Source organism: Neolamprologus multifasciatus, chromosome 4 (assembly GCF_963576455.1).
Source record: "Neolamprologus multifasciatus chromosome 4, fNeoMul1.2, whole genome shotgun sequence".
NCBI lineage: Eukaryota > Metazoa > Chordata > Actinopteri > Cichliformes > Cichlidae > Neolamprologus > Neolamprologus multifasciatus.
Window position 1 is genome coordinate 10739179 of NC_140442.1, and position 8935 is coordinate 10748113.

Consider the following 8935-nt stretch of genomic DNA (forward strand, 5'->3'; position numbering starts at 1 on the left):
ACCATATCCTAACCTTAATTACTGCGGGAGAATAATGAATGATGCTCATAATGATGCTCATAGTGAATATGCAGTACAGAGAGGCTGCCTGTCTGTACCAGTGTTGCCAACTTAGCGACTTTGTCGCTATATTTAGCGAGTTTTCAGACTTTTTTTCTAGAAAAAGTCGCTAAAGAAAGACGTGAAAGCGCATATCGCTTTTACTCTCAACAAGCAGCGGGTGCTGTAACGCAGTCAGTTCTTCTTTTACTCTTATGCTGTTTTGTGGATCAGGTTTAAAACTACTTATAAACACACACACACACACATAAAGTAACTCCACCAGAGTGCCTATTTCGGGTCACTTTTGCCGGTCCAAGCCCGGGTAAAGGAGCAGGGTTGGAATTGTGACATTAAAAAAAAACAATAATTGCTAAAAGAAATTTAATTTGTAGTTCTAAATAAATTCTAAATGCATTTAGGACGTTTTTTGCTCACTTTATGTCTCGTCCACGATGTTATTTCTCTCTCCAGCAGCGTAGGTTACAATTACGTTAGCATGACCAATTATGCAAATTAGGTGATGACGTCATTTAGCGACTTCTAGCGACTTTTAGGACAACCAATAGCGATTTTCCTTACTGAGGAGTTGGCAACACTGCTCTGTACTGCATCCAGTCAGTTAGCTAGTTAGTAACTTGGGTTCAATATCGGCACATGCACATATGACAAAATAACCAGTTTCTCTCATTACATTTCAAACAGGACAGTGGTAACAACAGCAGGCAAGATAATGTTAAGTTTTAGATTTTAAATAGGCTGTATAAATTTCAATGGGAGCAACGGGACGGTCAAATATCACTGATTTTACTACAGAGCAGGACGGATTGTAGGGTAGCAAACATCGTCGGAAAAGACATTTTCAACACTGCAGGTTACCTGGTGTAATGTTTTTCAGCTAAAAAGAAACATGGTCTGACTCCTACCAACTATATAAAGAGTAAATGAAGGTTAAATGCAGCTAATATGTCCTGTTTTAAGCCAGGCACTTCCCACACCTCTCCGCTGCGTCTCAGCCAGTGTTGCCAACTCCTCAGTAAGGAAAATCGCTATTGGCTGTCCTAAAAGTCGCTAGAAGTCGCTAAATGACGTCATCACCTAATTTGCATAATTGGTCATGCTAATGTAATTGTAATCTATGTTGTTGGAGAGAGAAATAACATCGTGAAAGACACATAAAGTGAGTAAAAAACGTCCTAAATGCATTTAGAATTTATTTAGAACTACAAATTAAATTTATTTTAGCAATTATTGTTTTTTTAATGTCACAATTCCAACCCTGCTCCTTTACCCGGGCTTGGACCGGCAAAAGTGACCCGAAATAGGCACTCTGGTGGAGTTACTTTGTGTGTGTGTGTTTATAAGTAGTTTTAAACCTTGTGATCCACAAAACAGCATAAGAGTAAAAGAATAAAAGAACTGACTGCGTTACAGCACTAGCTGCTTCTTGAGAGTAAAAGCGATATGCGCTTTCACGTCTTTTTTTAAGCGACTTTTTGTAGAAGAAAAGTCGCTAGGGGGTCTGAAAACTCGCTAAATATAGCGACAAAGTCGCTAAGTTGGCAACACTGGTCTCAGCCACTATCGCTCTGGCAGCAACGGCGCTGCAGAGCAAGGGAGAGCCGAGCTGGAACAAACCATTTTGGGAGGGGGGAGGGGTTATCTAAACTTTTGCTGTTAAAATGTTCCGTCTCAATTAAGTACTGTATGCTTTTTATATTTTTAATAGTGTGTCACACAAACAACAAATATTGTCAAAAAAAGTAAGGAATCATTACTTTTTGATTCTTTCAGAATCCAAAAATGCTGAGTGCTTCAGCATTTTTGGGGGTGCTGAAGCACCCCCAAAAATGGGCTAAAATCGCCCCTGCTGCACCTTATATCAGTTGCACAGAAGTAGCTCTACATAATCTGGGCGCTACAGCTTTAAGTAGCTCCCGCGGACGGCAATCACTTTCTGCCAGACGATCCCTTTCTAGCACAACACCTGGAACTAGGGGGAAAAACAATGGCATGAGTGTTGCTGTTTGCCTGAGGAAGAATAAAGTAGTCGTGGTAAGCCAATCACATGACCACTTCAAGATGACAAAGCAACAAGGTGATATTTAAACCAGTCTTTTAATTGTGTTGATAGGCCACGTAAAACCAGAGTCATGATAAACAATATATATGTAGTGTTTTTCCTCAATATTTTCGTCATGTTTACTGTGTAAGGACAGCACTAGCAAGCACTCTCTGCTATGACCAAAAAACACCAAACAAACAAACAAACAAAAAAAACCCACCCCTTTCATGTTGGTGGAAAAATGCACCATGTCGACCAATCAAAAAATGATATGGCAACATGACATTTGGTTGTTTAGAAAGAGGGGTAAGTTTTAGGAGTGACAGTGAGAGAGAGAGAGCAGAAAAAGAGAGAGAGAGCAAGTTTTGAGATGTGAGAGATTTGTGATGTTTAGCATCTTTGGAGTGTGTAGTTAATGTGTTGTCTTGTGTAGTTAGTGTGTAGTGTTGTAGATAGTTTTCTACAGGTGTCAGGCTTGTGATGTTCTCCTTTATAGTGGACAGAAATTATTTTTTTTGGCGTGGCACAAATAATTTGTGTGGCATCTTATATTTGCATTTAAAGTCATGAAATATGATTCAGTAAACATGTTTGTGGTTTTTCGTCTGATTTTAGATCAATTGTGTTAATACAGTATGTCAAAATGAAAATATAAATATAAATTCAGACACGTGAGGTTGTGCTGAAAAGAATGATACCAAACAGGGTAAAGTAAATAGTTTTTAACAGTGAAATGAGGTAAAACCAAATGTAGTGAAAAATGGCCAATTACACCCTGGACCCCAAAGGGTTAATTTTTTTCCTAAGTAATGCAATAGTTACTTTTCAAGTAATTAATTACTTTTAGAATCTTGTAACTCAGTTACTAACTCAGTTACTTTTTTGAAGAAGTAACTAGTAACTAAAATAAATTACTTTTTCAAAGTAACTTGCTCAACAATGCCCACCACTATTGTCTCATGCACAAACTTCAAGATGAAATAGGAGATACTAGTGGCCGTGCAGTCGTAGGTGTAGAGTGAGTACATTAGAGTTCAATATACACCCCTGACGTAACGCCACGCTGCCGTCTGCGAAGGCTGCATGATGTTACACCACGCCACACTGGCCACACAGGTCACACCAGTCACACAAGTCACACCGCGCTGCCGTCACACTGCCCGTCACACCCATCACACCGTGCTGCCTGCGTGGCTTAACTGGCAGTGCGGTTTAACGGGTAGCGCGGTTTATCGGGTAGCGCGGTTTCACGGGTAGCGCGATTTAACGGGTAGCGCGGTTTAACGGGTAGCGCGGTTTATCGGGTAGCGCGGTTTATCGGGTAGCGCGGTTTCACGGGTAGCGCGGTTTCACGGGTAGCGCGGTTTCACGGGTAGCGCGGTTTATCGGGTAGCGCGGTTTCATGGGTAGCGCGGTTTAACGGGCAGCAAGATTTCACGGGTACCACAGTTTCACGGCTAGCGTGGTTTGTCACACTGCGCTGTCATTGAAGGGTATGGAAGTATGTTTTTTGTGTGAACTGACCATTTGAGATTCTCCGCCAGATGTACGGCTATGAAACGGAAGCGATTCACTCTTTCCACAGCAGCGCCGTTGATGGTAATCGGGGTATGTGCTTTACTACACCTCCAGAAGTCCACCGTCATCTCTTCTGTTTTTCTGACATTGAGGGTGAGATGGTTCGCATTAAAGTTTAAAGGCACTGAGATCCTTCTTGTAACATCACCCTCACTATTGTGTCATCCGCAAACATCAAAATGAAATTGGAGATACTAGTGGCCGTGAAGTCAAAGGTGTAGAGTGAGTACATGAGAGTTCAGTATACACCCCTGACGTAACACCACGCTGCCGTCTGTGAAGGCTGCATGATGTTACACCGCGCCACACCGGTCACACAGGTCGCACCATGCTGCCGTCACATCCGGGTTTCACCTTTGGTGATAAGACCCACCACTGTTGTATTGTCCGCCAACTTCACATTGAAATTGGAGATACTAGTGGCCGTGCAGTCGTAGGTGTAGTGTGAGTACATGAAAGTATACACCTCTGACGTAACACCACACTTCCGTCTACAAAGGCTGCGTAACGTCACACCAGTGACATCGGATACACAGGTCACATCTTGCTGCCGTCACATCGGTCACACCGGGGTATTAAACCCACCACTGTTGTATCGTCCACAAACTTCACAATGAAATTGGAGATACTAGTTGCCGTGCAGTCGTAGGTGTAGAGTTCAATATACACCCCTGACGTAACACCACGCTGCCGTCTACAAAGGCTGCTTGACGTTACACCACGCCACACTGGCCACACCGCGCTGCCGTCACACCAGTCGCACCTCGCTGCTGCCTGCGAAGGTTGTATGACGTCACATCAGTCACACAGATTAGAAACGCGCTGCCGTCACACTGCCCGTCACACCCACCAGACTGTGCTGCCTGCGTGGTTTAACTGGCATTTTCACAGGCAGCGCAGTTTCACAGGTAGCGCAGTTTAACGGCTAGCGCGGTTTGTCACTCTCGTCACACTGCGCCGTCTATGAAGGGGTATGTTGTTCGTGTGAACTGACCATTTGAGATCCTCTGCCAGATGTACAGCTAGGAAACGGAAATTATTCACTCTTTCTACAGCAGCGCTGTTGATGGTGATGTGGGTATGTGCTTTACTACACCTCCAGAAGTCCACTATCATCTCTTCTGTTTTTGTGACATTGAGGGTGAGATGGTTCTCTTAGCATTAAAGTTTAAAGGCACTGAGATCCTTCTTGTAACCGTCTTGAAATGGCGTTACAAGCAACGGCGTTACAAGCAGCGGCGTTACAAGCAACGGCGTTACTAACTGCGTTACCTTTTTCAGTAACAAGTAATCTAACTAATTACTATTCCTATCGTTACAACGCCGTTACCGTTTCTACCAAGAAAATGCGGAGCGGTTGCGTTACTATTTTTCAACAAACAGACGGTTGAACCTGTCTTCAGTGTTGCCAACTCCTCAGTAGGGAAAATCGCTATTGGTTGTCCTAAAAGTCGCTAGAAGTCACTAAATGATGTCATCGCCTAATTTGAATAATTGGCCATGCTAATGTAATTGTAACCTATGTTGTTGGAGAGAGAAATAACATCGTGGAAGAGACATAAAGTGAGTAAAAAAACGTCCTAAATGCATTTAGAATTAGAACTACAAATTAAATTTCTTTTAGCAATTATTGTTTTTTAATGTCACAATTCCAACCCTGATCCTTTACCCGGGCTTGGACCGACAAAAGTGACCCGAAATTGGCACTCTGGGAGAGTTACTTTGTGTGTGTGTGTGTTTATTAGTAGTTTTAAAAGTTGTGATCCACAAAACAGCATAACAGTAAAATAAGATCTGATTGCGTTACAGTCAGTGCGGGAGCAGCGGCTTCACTCATGCGCGATTCATTTGCAGTTTGGACCCATAGGTGTGAACATCTCCTGCCCTGATAGCAGCTGGGGGAGGACTGTCCTCCGCCCGTGAGCGCTTTGGCACGGGTGAGGTGCACCGTGCCAAAGCACCGCTGCTTGTTGAGAGTAAGAGCGATACGCGCTTTCACATCAAAAATTCGACATAAATAAGTCTCCAATAACACCAGAAAGTGTCGCCAGATTTGTAGCTTTTTAGAAAAAAAAGTCGCTAAGAGGGTCTGAAAACTCGCTAAATATAGCGACAAAGTCGCTAAATTGGCAACACTGGCTGTCTTCAGCTTACTGCACCTTATATCAGTTGCACAGAAGTAGCTCTACATAATCTGGGCGCTACAGCTTTAAGTAGCTCCCGCGGACGGCAATCACTTTCTGCCAGACGATCACTTTCTAGCACAACACCTGGAACTAGGGGGCAAAACAATGGCATGAGTGTTGCTGTTTGCCTGAGGAAGAATAAAGTAGTCGTGGTAAGCCAATCACATGACCACTTCAAGATGACAAAGCAACAAGGTGATATTTAAACCAGTCTTTTAATTGTGTTGATAGGCCACATAAAACCAGAGTCATGATAAACAATATATATGTAGTGTTTTTCCTCAATATTTTCATCATGTTTACTGTGTAAGGACAGCACTAGCAAGCACTCTCTGCTATGACCAAAAAACACCAAACAAACAAACAAACAAAAAAAACCCACCCCTTTCATGTTGGTGGAAAAATGTACCATGTCGACCAATCAAAAAATGATATGGCAACATGACATTTGGTTGTTTAGAAAGAGGGGTAAGTTTTAGGAGTGACAGTGAGAGAGAGAGAGCAGAAAAAGAGAGAGAGAGCATCTTTGGAGTGTGTAGTTAATGTGTTGTCTTGTGTAGTTATTGTGTAGTGTTGTAGATAGTTTTCTGCAGGTGTCAGGCTTGTGATGTTCTCCTTTATAGTGGACAGAAATTTTTTTTTTGGAGTGGCACAAATAATTTGTGTGGCATCTTATATTTGCATTTAAAGTCATGAAATATGATTCAGTAAACATGTTTGTGGTTTTTCGTCTGATTTTAGATCAATTGTGTTAATACAGTATGTCAAAATGAAAATATAAATATAAATTCAGACACATGAGGTTGTGCTGAAAAGAATGATACCAAACAGGGTAAAGTAAATAGTTTTTAACAGTGAAATGAGGTAAAACCAAATGTAGTGAAAAATGGCCAATTACACCCTGGACCCCAAAGGGTTAATTTTTTTCCTAAGTATTGCAATAGTTACTTTTCAAGTAATTAATTACTTTTAGAATCTTGTAACTCAGTTACTTTTTTGGAGAAGTAACTAGTAACTAAAATAAATTACTTTTTCAAAGTAACTTGCTCAACAATGCCCACCACTATTGTCTCATGCACAAACTTCAAGATGAAATAGGAGATACTAGTGGCCGTGCAGTCGTAGGTGTAGAGTGAGTACATTAGAGTTCAATATACACCCCTGACGTAACGCCACGCTGCCGTCTGCGAAGGCTGCATGATGTTACACCACGCCACACTGGCCACACAGGTCACACCAGTCACACAAGTCACACCGCGCTGCCATCACACTGCCCGTCACACCCATCACACCGTGCTGCCTGCGTGGCTTAACTGGCAGCATGGTTTAATGGGTAGCGCGGTTTCACGGGCAGCAAGGTTTCACAGGTAGCGCGGTTTAACGGGTAGCGCGGTTTATCGGGTAGCGCGGTTTCACGGGTAGCGCGGTTTCACGGGTAGCGCGGTTTCACGGACAGCAAGGTTTCACAGGTAGCGCGGTTTAACGGGTAGCGCGGTTTATCGGGTAGCGCGGTTTCACGGGTAGCGCGGTTTATCGGGTAGCGCGGTTTATCGGGTAGCGCGGTTTCACGGGTAGCGCGGTTTCACGGGCAGCAAGATTTCACGGGTACCACAGTTTCACGGCTAGCGTGGTTTGTCATACTGCGCTGTCATTGAAGGGTATGGAAGTATGTTTTTTGTGTGAACTGACCATTTGAGATTCTCCGCCAGATGTACGGCTAGGAAACGGAAGCGATTCACTCTTTCCACAGCAGCGCCATTGATGGTAATCGGGGTATGTGCTTTACTACACCTCCAGAAGTCCACTGTCATCTCTTCTGTTTTTCTGACATTGAGGGTGAGATGGTTCGCATTAAAGTTTAAAGGCACTGAGATCCTTCTTGTAACATCACCCTCACTATTGTGTCATCCGCAAACATCAAAATGAAATTGGAGATACTAGTGGCCGTGAAGTCAAAGGTGTAGAGTGAGTACATGAGAGTTCAGTATACACCCCTGACGTAACACCACGCTGCCGTCTGTGAAGGCTGCATGATGTTACACCGCGCCACACCGGTCACACAGGTCGCACCGTGCTGCCGTCACATCCGGGTTTCACCTTTGGTGATAAGACCCACCACTGTTGTATTGTCCGCCAACTTCACATTGAAATTGGAGATACTAGTGGCCGTGCAGTCGTAGGTGTAGTGTGAGTACATGAAAGTATACACCTCTGACGTAACACCACACTTCCGTCTACAAAGGCTGCGTAACGTCACACCAGTGACATCGGATACACAGGTCACATCTTGCTGCCGTCACATCGGTCACACCGGGGTATTAAACCCACCACTGTTGTATCGTCCGCAAACTTCACAATGAAATTGGAGATACTAGTTGCTGTGCAGTCGTAGGTGTAGAGTTCAATATACACCCCTGACGTAACACCACGCTGCCGTCTACGAAGGCTGCTTGACGTTACACCACGCCACACTGGCCACACTGGTCACACCGCGCTGCCGTCACACCAGTCGCACCTCGCTGCTGCCTGCGAAGGTTGTATGACGTCACATCAGTCACACAGATTAGAAACGCGCTGCCGTCACACTGCCCATCACACTGCCCGTCACACCCACCAGACTGTGCTGCCTGCGTGGTTTAACTGGCATTTTCACAGGCAGCGCAGTTTCACAGGTAGCGCAGTTTAATGGCTAGCGCGGTTTGTCGCTCTCGTCACACTGCGCCGTCTATGAAGGGATATGTTGTTCGTGTGAACTGACCATTTGAGATCCTCTGCCGGATGTACAGCTAGGAAACGGAAATTATTCACTCTTTCTACAGCAGCGCCGTTGATGGTGATGTGGGTATGTGCTTTACTACACCTCCAGAAGTCCACTATCATCTCTTCTGTTTTTGTGACATTGAGGGTGAGATGGTTCTCTTAGCATTAAAGTTTAAAGGCACTGAGATCCTTCTTGTAACCGTCTTGAAATGGCGTTACAAGCAACGGCGTTACAAGCAACGGCGTTACAAGCAACGGCGTTACAAGCAATGGCGTTACAAACAACGGCATTACAAGCAACGGCGTT